The sequence below is a fragment of the Alligator sinensis genome, unplaced genomic scaffold (genome assembly GCF_000455745.1).
Source record: "Alligator sinensis unplaced genomic scaffold, ASM45574v1 scaffold751_1, whole genome shotgun sequence".
Lineage (NCBI taxonomy): Eukaryota > Metazoa > Chordata > Crocodylia > Alligatoridae > Alligator > Alligator sinensis.
Window position 1 is genome coordinate 1,524,315 of NW_005842325.1, and position 15,028 is coordinate 1,539,342.

A 15,028-nucleotide genomic window follows, 5' to 3' on the forward strand; every position below is an offset into this window, starting at 1 on the left:
GGTAATGTCTCTGATGGCCGAGTGCTTCCAAATCAACAAAAACACCAAAGCACACAAAGATAAAGATATGGACACCATTTTTGTCATACAAAAGAAGAACAACAACAAGGTAAGACTTTGAATGAGCAAGTGGGTTTGACATGGTGATAAGATAAGAAGCAAGAATATCTACATCCCTAGTGAAATTTCTCTACTTGAACTATGGCTAGAGAAACTTAATAAAGAATCATTTTTTACATAAAAGAGTACATATAATCCACAGAAATTAACTATTCCTTCCTTCAACTCTTGAAATTATTCTACTTGATGGTCAAAGTGAATATTTTATGTTCTGCTTGTTCTTCTGCTTTTCTGTAACATTGCTTTCCATTGGATGTAAGCACTTCAGAAATATTAGTAACTATTCTCACAGGTCCCATGGGAGAGAAAAGGAAAGAGAGAGGGTTCACAGTTTTTACAGCAGAACTAAGACAAAAGAAAATGAATGGCCTGTTCCAACAACTGTGAACATCAGCAAAGTCTCCTATTGACCTCCGTAGGCACTGGATCAGCTTATAGGAGCTTGCCCAAAATTCCCCAGGAAATTTGCTTTGAAATTAGACCCAAAATTCATTTCCAATCAGGAGTCTTAACTGAAGAGTGCATCCACCATGTGATACCTGCAACTTCCAGAAGACCTTTACATAGTATTTTCAGTGTACAAACACTACTCCATGGAACTAATAGTTTACTTTAGTCAACTTCTTGGACTTTATAGTAAATGGGAAAATTAGTGGGTTTGTCAGACCCAGGAGAAAGATATTCACTTGCCTCAGCATGGTTACTTTGTATCCTGACTAAAGTAGCTATCCAGCTCAAAATTTACATTACTTAACATCCTTAAAAATGTCAGTATAAATAAGTATCTCTTTGCTAAGGCTTGTGTTTAAGTATACACTGTTGCTCCCGTGATAATGAAAGAAAACCATAAATATATATTTGTTTATGTTTTGAGAGCCTACAGCAAAAAGTTTGCAAGGTACATAAATAAGCATCAAGTGCTGCCTTCAAGGGTTTTTTCTCAGGGTTTGTGAAGGATAGTAAATCTGTAGTGTTGCACCAAATTAGTTTAACTGGTACAACTTTATGGGATATTTATGTCTAGATTGTATTAGTTTAGCTTGTCCCCATTAATGATTTTACAAGATAATCAAGTGTAAGTAAACAACATTTTAAAACTAAAACAAAACAAAAACTGATCAGTCAGTACAAAGAACTAACAGCCATATTCACAAAAGTCCCATATACTCTGAAGTTTGGTTGCTGTAGAATTTCCTGAAACATTTATAACTATCTCAGATCAGTTCTCCAGGATCTTTTCCTGAGGAAAGGGGAACTTCTCTCCTCTTTATTGTTGCAAAGCAAACTTTCTACAAATGAACTGTACAGTGATAACTTCATGAAGATAGAATAGCTCTAAAAGGTCTGGAATGTCCCCTTTATGTGGCTATGAGACTGAAATTTAAAAAGACAGCTCTCACCATATTGGAAGTCCTTTCATGATTATTATTTGAACATTCAATTAACAGTCTTATTCCATAAATATAAGCAAATTTCATACCTTCCTCAGATATTAACATTTGTAGATATTCCATATGTAGCTACAAAATGTTCCAGGTTTCCCATGGCCACTTATATTATGCACTTATGTAAAAAAATATCTGCAGCATACTGAACATTAAAAATATATAAATGATTACATTTGAAATTAAATAGCACAAAGAGCACTATACTGATTCTATTATTTATTCTCATAATTAAAACTTTAGTTTAAAATGCTTCAAAGCTAGTGCACAATTTTCCATCTGGGTGCAAAACTTAGGTCAGGTTTTCTGCAGAGCTCTGATTCTGGTCCATATCCAGAAGAAATCATTCACTAAAGAGACAAATTTGACTCATGGATCAATAGAGTAAAATGCCAAGTCTAAAATTGCCTTGAACAAAAACATATAAAGTTGCTAGCATCTACTCCAGCTGCTCTTCTGCCTTCTCTTTTAATTTGTTTTCCATTGGACATGTTTACACATTCATTAATGCACAGTGGTTAGTAGTAGGTACTACACATTTAATTTAGTACTTGCTTAATGAAGTACTAACTAAATATGTAGCAACTCACTCTACTGAGCAGTAGCGCTGATGCATGGGTGGGGGGGGTTATGACACTTACTGTGCAGTAGCCTAATAACACTGTACAGTAGTATATTAGCACAGTTTTTGGCCATCATGCTGCTGCTCTGTGCTATTAGGCTACTGTGAAGTGTCTTGTGTAGACTCACCCATTGTGTTCCTTAAGTCTATATTGGTATAACTGCTTTCCCTTTTTCAGTCTCTTGAAATATCTATAATTTATATTAACCGCACCCATCTGATGATCTCCCAAAAGTGTTTACCTCAAAATATTTTATAATAAAAATAAAATCATACAACTGAAATACAGCATTGGTTCAAACAATGGACAATTATATGAGACAGTTCCTGCAGAAAAAAAATAGCTAGTGATTAAATCAGTGCATATTTTAGATATTCTGCTTAAATCTGGAACAGTGCCAGCTACGTTGTCAATAAATAACCAGTAAGATATCTATGCTGCAGCTCATGCTGCCAAAATTCAGTGATGCATTTGTCATTTTTCTTCCAGACATATGTTCCATTTGGTTGGCAATGTTTTTATTTTTATTAAAAAGAAAGAAAATAACATGTAATTTTAGAGTTCACATATTCTTGAATAGACCAAAAACAAAGGTGTTCATGAGTTGATGAAGCACCTAATTAATGTGCAAGCCCTATATCACTTAGCAAAGCACTATAATCTTGAATTTTTGCTTTGCTCTTTCAGACCACAGAAAGCTATTATTCAGAGGACATCTTTAGCTATCTTTGTTGGTAGCAGAACATGACATTTATAGATCTCTTCTAAGAAGCTGCCTAAATCTGAAAGCAAACTGTGCAAAAGCACCATCACAGATCCAGAAGATCCTTAAGGACAATCTAATCAATTATTTGGGTGTGAGAGGAATATAGCTGATTTCTGAATTCCCTCCCAACAACATTATTTTTAGTGTGTGTGTGCATGCTTGTGTGTGTAAAACTTACCTCTTTGTCTGTCAAATTTTGTTTTCAGTTACCCCACTGATATTTGAGCAAACAAAGTTATTCCACATTTATACTGCTGCAAATGAAATCAGAATAAGTGCCTATATTATATTATATTATATTATATTATATTATATTATATTATAGTCAGTCAAGGCTGAAATAGTAAGCCTCTAACAAGGGACTCTTGGTTGAGTTCCTTTGATCAATTGATCAGTCTATCCATCCTGTATTAGATTACACATAATGCATATATATGGGTGCATGTACAAAAATCTATACAATTTTCAATGTTTTTTTAAAAGGGGATCTAAATTTGTTCTGCTTTCTTTCTGTCAGTGTTTTTTTGCACTTTCAAGAATTACATGAATATGATTTGAAAGAATCGATTGTCTCTGACTGAAAAACATACATGCAGCAAGAGAGAGAGAATACAGTCTGCAGAAACAGAAGGGGGGAAAGCCACAGTACTGAGCAGCTGCTGCAAAGTTTGAAAGCAGAGAATTAGTTTCTCCCTCTCTCTCTCTTTCCCCACCAGCAAGCCTGGGTATAATTGTTGGGTCAGGGTGAGAAGTTGCATTGCAATCAGGCTGAATAGAAAGCTGTGAATCATTCCAGATGGCTGAATCTTAAACAGGATCTGTGCAGAATGGGATTAAGCTGGGAAGGGTGCAGTTACTGTAGCTCCTGCATGCTAAGGACTTTCCTTTCTCTCTCTCTTGCTCTCCTCCTTTCTTAGTGGTACAAAAATTAGAAGAGTGAAGGGAGGAGCGATTCCTGTCAGGCCTGTGACAAGAGAGTTGCTGTGAATTCTTTCTTTCTGGTTTGAATGGTGGTGATGGTTTATTCTTTTATTTTTATTTACTTATATTTACCAAATTGTATTTCCTCTCTAGTGCCTCACACTGCTCTAACAAAAGTGGGGAATCTGGTTACTGTGGGGGACAGGGCTTTATTACAGTGATGGTTCACTCTGAGTGGAGTCTGAAGAATGGTACTGCTGTTCAGGACCAATGCAGTGCAGGGTAATGGGTAAGATGCCTATTGTGATCCATCAGGTGGATTGGGAGGCTGGGGCTGCTGCTCTGCAAAGTGAGCAAGGTGACAGAGAAGCAGTGCTAAGGTCAGCAGATAATAGGAACTACTGAGAAGCTGCTAGACCCATGGGAGTAGGAGTACATAGCCTATAGTAGGAACACGGAGAGGAGAAGCAGGCCCTTTTAAAGCACTTTGCAGCCATACACTTCTGTTTAGTCACATCTGTAGAGTGCTTCCAGGAGCCAGATTAGGCAAAACTGTCACTTCTGTCTGCAGCCTTGGAAGGTGGCTTGTGAAGCTATCATCTTCAGTAACTTCTGTCTGCACTGCCTCCCAGCCTGAAACTGTTTTCAGAATAGGAAGAGGGAAAGGGAGCAGAGGAATTTCAGTCTGGGGAGAAGGGGGTTCAGCCCATGCTGGAGGGTAGGACAGGTGGATTGGAGCCCCTCAAGGTGGGAGGGGCTCCTATCCACCCATCCCACCTCACCCTCTAGCACCAGTTAGGAACCCCTAAAATAAGTTCCCTCTGCTCCCTTTCCTCCCTCCCATTCTGAAAACAGCACAAGCTGGGAGGGAGATGGGGTCATTGCTAGGGGAAACCAGCAGGAGGCTCCCAGCCAGTAGCTAGATTCCCCTCCCCCTGGAACAAACAGTGAACTTTGGTTTGATCTGGGGGTTTGTTGTAACTCAAAATACTTCCTGCAATGTGTTCTCAGGTACAGTGGGGAGCTGCACTTCTGTATGTGCCTGTAGTTTGCTCAGTGTCTTTGGGAAGCTCTGAACCTGCGGTAGACTACAAGGCTTAAACAGAGGGAAAGGTGAAGTTAAAATAGAGTTTATATTTCAGTCTCATGCTTTCCTTCCCTAAGCAGCCATTTCTCATCACTTTGGCTAAGTACAGACAGTCAGAGAACCTGAGGCAGAATCGATTCAATCTTTATAGCTTCTCTAAGCTGCATAGATTGGACCAATAATGAACTGAACTAATGTTACCTTTTCAGTTGGGAAAGGCAACCAGATGTCTTTACTGGCTCAGGCTACATGCTGGGGGGGAGGGGTGTGATAGAGCATGCCTCTGAGCCTGCTGGCTATTGCCAAGCCCAGCCAAGTGAGGACCATAGGCGACTGGTAGGAAATGCACAGGGTGCACATGCCCCCCCTGATGGGGCCGGTTCCTCCCCAATGGCCAACACTGATGCTGTTGATAGGGCTGGTACCTCCCCTGACAGGGTCAGTGGCTTCTGCAGGTGCCACCCCCTCCCCCCCTCCCGATTCAGGAGGCATCAGTCACTCATGGTGAGGGCCATCCCCAATTGGCTTCCCAGCCCACTCCCCCAGCCTCCTGCCATGTCCCACACAGGAGGCTGAACAGCCCCCACATCTAGGTGCTGGGCCATGGAGGGGGGAGCCCCCATCTCAAGGAGTTTTCCCATGGCTGGCCTGGTGTCTCGAGCCCTGGTTTGCCTTGCCACATGAGAACAGAAGGGGTTCCCTACCTCCTCCCCCATGCATCCAGTTTGGACCATAGCTCAGGTCCCCGCAGATGGGAGGGGGAAGCAGCCCCTGAGACCAGGTGCCTGTCCATACAGCCAGGCATGGGGGGCAAGGAAGAGCACCTGCCTTATGGGGCTTCGCCTGCCTCAGCCTGGGGTCCCCCAGCCCAGGGCTGCCCTTCCCCATGGCATCTGAGGGGGTTCTTCTCTCCCCCTCATGGCCAGGTGGCTAACTGGGCTCAGGTCTTGTTGCAGGAGGGTGTGGGGAGTAGTCATCTGGACCAGGACTGCTCTCCACTCCCACCTGCAACAGCAGCTGAACTGAAAAGCCACCTGACCCAAGCAGGATTGGGGGAACCCCCTCTGACCCCATGGGGTTAGGCAGCCATGTGCTGCGAGACCCCAGGCTGGGGTGGGGAACCCTCCCGCAAGTTTTGGACTCCCCCAAGCCACCATGTCTGGATGTGTGGGCAGGCAACCAGTTTGGGAGCCTGCTCCCCCCTCCCACCTGTGGCAGTGCCTGAGCCAAGCAGCCATACCAGGGAATGAAGGAGGGGAAAACCCGCTCTGCTCCTATAGGGCAGGGCAGCCCCAGGCCAGGGGGACTTCCCCATGCCCAGCTGTGCAGGCAGGACATTGCTCCCTCCCACCTGTTTGGTTTCTACCTGTGCAGAAATGGGTAAATTGATCTCAAAATTATACAGCAGTTGTAGAAGCTACACCTTCCCTTATTTTGTTGGCATATAGTTAACTGGAACAAGGAACTAATGGATTACCCATCACATTCACTTTATCAGGTTTCAGTTACTTTTTGCTATGGTTACAAAAGCTATGAAGTGTTGTTTCCACAACATTTGCTCCTTTCACTGGTACACTGTTAATTGACAAAACAGGGTAGGTCAAAATCATAAACTATGAACTCTGCAGTCAGTTTTCCTAGACATTTTCAAAGACTGGTTTGTTGTTTTGACTGTCTTTTATATGGTAACCATTGTTGTTTTTGCTTATTATTTGTACAATGGATGCAAGCAAGAAATAGCAGGTTTTCAGTTGATCCCAAAAATGGAATGCAGGAACAAGATTTTATCATGTTTCTTGAGATGAAATCAGCTTGGTCACTTGATGTTGCTAGAACTGATGCTGTAATCCTCATATTTATGAAGAGCCAATATTCACAACTGGGATAAGACATTATTACTATCTTTGAATCAAGTAGATATCAATATAATATGGAGATCGCAACTGGCAAAGGTGTCATTCCAACTCTTATTAAAAGAGGGAAATAGGCAGTAATTATTTATGAAAACATTTTAAACTATGTAAATACGGATGCTTATCTCAGAAACATTTTGGACAGGTACTGTGTGGACTATAGTATTGGCATGATGCTTTTCATCAGGTCAATGAGAACAATTTGTTAGTACTTAATTAAAAGGCTTTCCATTGCATCTGTATGATAACTTAGACACTGAAGACTGTTGTGTAAATATTCATTCTCCTTTACTTCATACTACCAAAGCTTCATAAATCTCAACAGGACCACCGACTGGGGAAGACTGGACAGTTTTTCAGTACAATCATTCTACATTTGAATCAATCCTGTTAGCTAATACTAAGTCATTTGAACAACTCCCACAAGGCACTTCTGGAGATATATGTTATTGTTGTTCAAGATTTGGGGTTTCATGATGGGATTCAGTGTATTCTATTTTGCAAATTCTTCTTGTTTTAACAACTTGAACTTTTAGCTGCATAAGCTGATTTTTTTGTATATGCTATTTATTTCCTGTCTGTGACGAAGCTCACATTTTCATTGGATAGGTACATTCTTGTTGACATAGTTTCTTCATTTCCAATAAAGATGTCATCTAAGATGAAAGCCAGTGATGTGAAGGTAAAAAAGATAATTAATAAAACTGTATAACCTTGAGGCCTTAAAGGATAACTCCATATAACTGCTATATTATGGTGCCATGCAAGAGTAAACATTATTCTGGTGATTATGAGCTAATGGTTATATATACCATGAATGCCTACAACACTGCTATGAAAGGTCAGATCCTCAGCTGATGACATACCTATGTAAAGTAAGTGAGGTCTGTCCTACATTATTTACCTACTTGAATCTGGTTTTAAAACAAGCAACTTGTATATTTGTTTAATTTTACTTCATTAATATGCAATTAATTCACAGTAAAGTCACAGAATTCTAGAACTATAAGGATGGAAATGGGCAGTGATGATGTGGTCTTACCCCTCTACAGTTCCTTTTCCCAGCAAAGCAGAGCAGGGAGTACCAGGCTAGGGGCAGGACAAACTGTGAAAGGGGATGGTACTACCAAAATCCAGGTGAACTCTTCCCTGGCTTGCAGCCACCACTAAGTTAAGGTCTTTGCTTGCTGTATAAAGCTGCAATGGTTCCAGACCAAAGGAAAGGCTAACTTGGCTCTTGGCAATAATGTATTTTCTTGCTGCAGCATCCTACCCCCAACTCTGTAGTGCTGTGCCACCCTCTTCAAAATCCTAGATATGCTGATGGATGGGAGGGACCTCAAGGATCTTCTGTTCCAACTCCCTCTACAGATGTAGGATGTGCTATTCCTAAACCACCTCAGACCACCCTACCAAGTCCTTTCTTAGAACTTCCACTAAACAGGATTTTACAGCTTCCCTAAACATTCTGTTCTGTGGAATAACTGTGAAGAAGTTTGCAGTTAACCTAAATCTGCATTGCTGAAGTTTAAACTAACTTTCTCATGTCCTTGCCCATTGTGGCAAGGAAGAACAGTAGTTCTCCCCCTTCTCTATAGCAGCCATTGAAATATTTGAAAACTGCTATCATGCCCCCCTGCATCCTTAATCTTCTTTTTTCCAATCTAAACTTACTTAGTTCTCTCAGCCATTCCTTGACTGACCTTTGGAACTTCTCTAGTTTATTTCTCTCTTTCTTAAAATGGATCCAGTATATCAGCTGAGGTCTTACCAGTGCCAAATAGTGTGGTCCTGATATCTCACATGTCTTGCACACAATACTGATATTATCAAAGCCCAAAAAAGGATTTTTTATTTTTGCAGGAGTAGCATTTTGCTGACCTATCTTGGGAATCTGATCTGCTATTACCCCAGATTCTTCTTGGCAATGCTACTGTCTTGTCCATTTCTCCTGTTTTTCATATATGCATTTTGTTTTTCTTCCCTAGTTTTAATACCCTACATTTCTGTTTTTTGAGTTTCCTTTTGTTGTCTCTAATTCTAACCTAGTTCTCTAATGTATCAAGCTCCTCTGGAATTCTTCTTTTGTCTTCCAAATTATTTGCAACCACTCCCAGCTTTGTTGTTCTGTATCCACTGAATGGCAATTCCATCTAGCCCATATTTTTCATGTTTGTTTATGACAGTATCATGAGGGACTGTAATGTTAAGTGCACTTAAGAAGTTAATTACTGTTCTGCAAACTTCAAACTATCAGAATAAATGAGTACATGAAGTCTTGAGTTTTTAGTTGAAGTGTATGAGTTTTGTCTTTGGATTTCTTGACAGCAGAATTAGAATCATCCATATCAATGTGGCTTTTAACAGTTTATATAAACAAGAATATTAAATATAAATGTATTGATGTGATTAATTATCACACTGATCATCATATTTATTCAAGTTTAATAAAGATTCCATAGACCTGATGGGTAATGTTATTAAAATGTCATTATTAGACTTTTTTTTCTCAAAAATATTTGTGCAGTGAAAATATAAGAACATTTGGGGTTCTAAATTCTGATAAATTTGTGGCAACTACATCTACTTAAAAAATGTACATTTTGCAGTAAGTTGCTACAAGTAGTTTTGTGGAAACCTTTCCTATTTCATTCAGATTAATACCATATATAAAATGCAGAGTTAAATACTGATATTAATATTAATTTTATATAAAAATTAGCCACTCAAGAACCAATTCTGAAATCTTTGCCCTTGACACTAATCCTTACTCACACCAGTCTTACTGACTTTATAGATTTTTTAAAGATTAATTAAGTGATAATGGAATTTCTTACATGAATAGGAGTTACTCATGTGAAACACGCCAACTTCATCCCTCACTGGTCATTTTTTTATTTTTGTATAATGATTCTATAAGTTCTACTGTGTGAAAAAGACAGAGGGGAATTCTTTCCTAGTCTCTGAGGGTGTGTAGTTTATTCCATGAAATATAACTTGAATGAAAGCATGTGGTGTGGAACAGGAAAATGTGTAGCTAAAAAAGGGATATGGCGGAACTGATCATATATCCTTGCTGCCATATATATTTATAGGTTTATATATCTATATAGATGCATAGATATTTGTGCCACCATATCTGAATTTATATCTGTATCTCTCTCTCTCTCTCTACCTATCTATGAGTTCAATTGTGTCCAGCAGACAGAGGGGAATTCATTCCTAGTCCCAGAGGGAGCCCAGTTTACCATATCTGTGTCTATGCTTTTATATCAATAGATAGATATAGTAAACTAGGCAACCTCAGGGACTAAAAAGAATTCCCCTTTGTCTTCTGCACATGGTTGAACTCATAGATCTGTGGATATCTATAGACAGATCAATCGATTGAGCCATCCATTTCCCCCCTTGGCAAATAGGCATAGTGCTTCTTGTAAGATATGCTAGGCATACTTTTCAAGCCCTGGCAATTATGATCATTATGTCATAAAGATCTTGTCCTATCTTTTAGACATATACAGGCGACCCTCGCCATTCACGGGGGATACATTCTTGAGATCCCTGCGAATGGCGAAATCCGCAAATACGGCACTGTGTTCATGAATGTCATGAATGCAATGCCCCTGGTGGCTGTGAGGGGCACGGCTGTACTGGTGGTGGTGGGAGCCCAGTGGCAGCAGTGGGAGCCCAGTGTCGGCAAGTGCAGAGTTCCCGAAGAGCTTCTGTAAGTGTATTTAAGATGCGGGTTCACCAATCATGAATATTTGAAACTGCAAATGCCAAACCTGCAAATAGCAAGGGTTTCCTGTACTATTTTAGACATATCATGCTTTATGACTACATACAACTAAAGAACAATTTGCATTCCTTTATACATCCCCTCTCCCTCCCCCTTCCCTGCTAACTCTACCCATTGTCTTCCCAACTTCCACCTATTTACACAGATTTTTTTGTCACACTTTTAGCTTCTTTCCTACCTTGTAGAACTCAGAACACCAGCAGAGTCTCCCAGTATGGGAAGAAGGGTGTTTGTGCCTGAAAACTTGCAAAAAACTTTTTTCCAACTATTTCATTGGTCTAATAAAACATATCACATCTACCCAAAGAACCTTGCCTGTCTACAACTAAAGAAATTATGTGTATGCTTAATTAACTGATAGTTCATTATTTTACAGTTTCAACACTATGCATAGTAACACTATGCATAGTAACATAAAGGTGGACACCATTTTTTCTCTTTTTCCTCTCCCTTAGGGGGGGGAAATTTATATTTGTTTCCTAAAAACATATTTTTGTAATAATTTCAAGGATTTAAAATATATCATTTTCTTGCATATGACCTATACCTTTTCCCCTCAAACCACCTGAGGAAAATCGGGTTGTGCATTATATGCAAGGTAAAGGGCTCCCTATAGATCTAGAAATTTGGTTGTGGGGGCAGGGTATGGTGGAAGGTCAGCAAGGTTTAATTTCTGCAGTTCTGGGAGCTGTAGCTGCCACTACTCCCCCTCCCTTCATTGCCAAATAATGATTATTTTTTATTTCAGACCCATGGGAAGTCATTCTTTCTAAACATGTGCTGGATTAAGATTGTATATTAGGTTGGCCTGCAACCAGCCCTGCACACTGGCCTGGAACCATGTGCCAGATTGACCCAGTGAGCCAGGTCCAGGGATGTGTACTGACTCCAAGGCAATGTGCTGTTGGACCTGGGACATAGCTCCAGAGGCAGGACGCAGGGTTGCACCCTCCATATAGCCCTAGTCCTGGCTTGGCTAGATCAGGCCCTGGCATCCAGCCCCCATCCCTGGCCCCTGTGGGTGTTCCCAAGCCCCCAAACCCAGCACTGGTGCTCAGCCACAAAGTCTATGCCCCAGTGCACAGTGTCACTGCCAGAGACCCCAGACTTCAGGTATGTACACATACTCCAAGGTAATATCTTTCTTTTTCCTTCCTGGGGCCTACAAAAATTGGGTGTGTGTCATATTTGGGGCATGTTATATGAAAGAAAATATGATAGACTGCTGATCAACTGCTGACTGTTTGTTTGAAATCCCTATGTGTTGACTTGTCAGCCTTAGAATCATTTTATAGAGCAGTGGGGGCTAACATTTTTGGCAGGTCTGCAATGTATTAAACCCTCCTCAAGTGCCACTCTCATCCCCTTCCCCTAGATGAGCTGCTGCTCTGCTTTTTGCTACCTGCCTCCTCCTCTTCGGTTTGATGTGTGCCACACACAGACACTCTGTGCTACTTGTAGCACATGTACCACAGGTTGGTCACACCTGTTATAGAGCAGATTGCTTCTTCCTGTCTGCCAAGCAGAAATAAGAAGAGATTGCTGGTCTTGATGAACTCATTGCTTTGTATGGGTCTGGGAACTAACAACTGTGCACTCAACAGCTATGACTGTAATGATCTTGAGTATACAGCTTCATTAGGGTTGCATGCAAGAATAGACTCTGAACTGCAGCAGTAAAATGTTACAGATCCTAACAGATTCTGCTGTCAGTAACCATGCCCACATTCAGTTTGTTATGTTTTGGACATTTGGGGTGAAATCCCACCTTCTTTAAAAGCTGTGACACAATTCCTATTGATTTCTAGGTGTACGATTTCATGATCAATAGCCGTGTCTACACAAGATACATTACTGTGCAGTTGCCTAGTTTACTGTGCAGTAAGTGTACGCATCTACATGTGCATGTGCTTATTGTGCAGTAAAAATCCCTAATTGTGATAAAATTTGCTACCTGCAAATGCAGGTAGAAAATTTAGTCACAATTAGTAACTGCACAGTAATGCACATGTAGATGCAACCCAGCAGCAAATTTGCTGCTGGGTCTGCCCAACCACTAGGGGGCCGGCCCCAGGGCTGAAGTCTAGAACCCTCTCCTGCTTGAGGGTGGGGCTGCATCATTGGCAGCCCCTTTCTGCAGGCTATAAAAACCTGAAGCCATTTTGTGCCCTGGGGAACACACACCAGGGAGCCTGAGGGCAATGCAGGCCATCCGAGTCCCCCTCGGAAGGCCACAGCTCAGCTGTGCCTGGTTTACTAGATTTTTAGGGTCAGAAGGAACCTCAGTAGATCATCGAGTCCTACCCCCTGCCCTGGGCAGGAAAGAGCACTGGAGTCAGATGACCCCAGCTAGGTGCCTATCTAGTCTCCTTTTAAAGGCTTCCAAGCCACCACTCGCCCCATCCACCAACAGAAAACCCCCCAACCCTTTTCCTAGTGTGAAAACTATAAACGAAGTGTGAGGTTTTTGGTGTCCCAGAGTAGAGGGCCATGAGGTGGAAGTGCCAGCCAACATATTATTCATGATTGGAACTGTTTTTATCAATACATTTGTAGAACGATTTAATTGCAGTCTGTGAAGCAATATACTGACTAAGCAAATTACACTTTAAAAATAAAAAGTAACTCAGATTTTTCAGTAATTTGGACTTTCAGAACTGCAGGCACATTTGCTTGCTTAACAAAGTCATGACTTTTTTTGTAATTTCATGCAGACAGTGCATGGTCAGCAACTGTTCTGCACCCACCTGTCCTGACAGCAGTGCCCTGCCAGCTGCAAGGCTGTGCAGGGCCAAGCAGCAGGAGAGGGCTCCAGAAAGGAGCTCTTTAAGAAGAGACTAAAGAGGAGACTTGTTTCAGGTACCATTATATCAAAGGCATGGATGTATATATTTTTGAGAAATTCTAGAGTAGGGTTGGCAAACCAGTCAATATTGTCAACTGACTGGTCAATTGACTGCATATTTTTTGACCAAAATTATAGCCATTTTACAAAAAAAAAAACCCACCAAAAAAGAAGAATAAATTACCTTTTTGTGTAGTTTTCTTGACAAAAAATATGATTTTTTATTGTTTTTGATACATTTCTTAATAGAAAGATTGTGCTGTCTCTGTGTATTACTTGGACCTATTGGCATTTTTTGACTCATATTTGACTGATCAATTGACTTAACTTTATTTGATGATCAAATACCCAACCCTATCTTAGACATGTTTTTCGGCACAAAGTACCATTCTTCAGGTTGGTCTAGAGCTGAGGAAGGATGTTTTGTGCCCCAAAATTCGTCTTGCATCTTTTCTAGCCATACAATTGGTCCAAGAAAATAAATCATCAAAAACATCCTTGCCTTTTATATATTTCCTGGACCATTATATCTATATGATTCTAACTCTACTACAATATAGTGAACTAGTTGTGTAACTATGCTACGTAGAGGCAAATATCTACAGCAGAATTGTAGTTTTAATCTTTTCCCAAATGTTGGAGCTATATAAATGACTTCATAAATGATGACTATAAATGATGTCCTAATATGTTGGCTGTGCTGTATTTTCTCATTACTAATTGAAGGAGAACATATTTGTCACAATAAGCCACTCATGAATGGAAGAATCATAATTAAGTAATGTGCTCAAAGCAAGTCTTTGGGGTTTCCATAGTTCATTTGTTAAAATCTGTAGAAGCTGTCCTGAAGAATGCCTCCTATATGGTTCTTACGTCTTAAGTTATAAGTGTTGAACACTACCATATTGTCCTACAAATTCCTCCTATATGGTTCTTACCTCTTAAGTTATAAGTGTTGAACACTACCATATTGTCAGTATATGCAGCATATTGTAGAAGAATGACAAAAAATACTCTTAGTAAAAAGATCAGTTAGAATTTGTCTTCTCAGTAATATTGCCTCCTTGTTTGGCTATGAAAAAGAAGTGTTTTATTTGGATTAAAAGGGAGAACAAAAATACTGATTATGTCTTCTCTCTTCTTCACTAAAGGTTCATGCATCTGTCATATGGATTTCTGATAAACCAAATAGGAAAAACATTTCTTAAAGTATTGGCAGCATATTGCTGTTTTAATTTCTGTCCCACTTCTACTTATAGAGTTAGAAAGTTAGTTCAAAAGAATTGAAAATTAGCTTTCAGTGATGAACATTTTCTAAGATCTTCCTGCTGTTTAAACATCACAAGCTTTAATTTTCCATAACAAAAGTAACCAACATTTGGTGTGATAACATCATTCTCCTTTTAGTTCATAGGAAATAAGAATAAAGTAACTCATGGTATGTGTAGAGTGTTACACTTAGATCAACCTAAGTAGTTTTGGGTCAACCTAAGTATCAAACTGTACATA

The 15,028-nt window shown here is 40.2% G+C and overlaps 1 pseudogene; it reads left to right on the forward strand.

Moving 5' to 3' along the window:
* The window catches only part of LOC112551076, an 81,349-nt pseudogene that overhangs the window by 44,514 nt on the left and 21,807 nt on the right, over positions 1-15,028 (forward strand).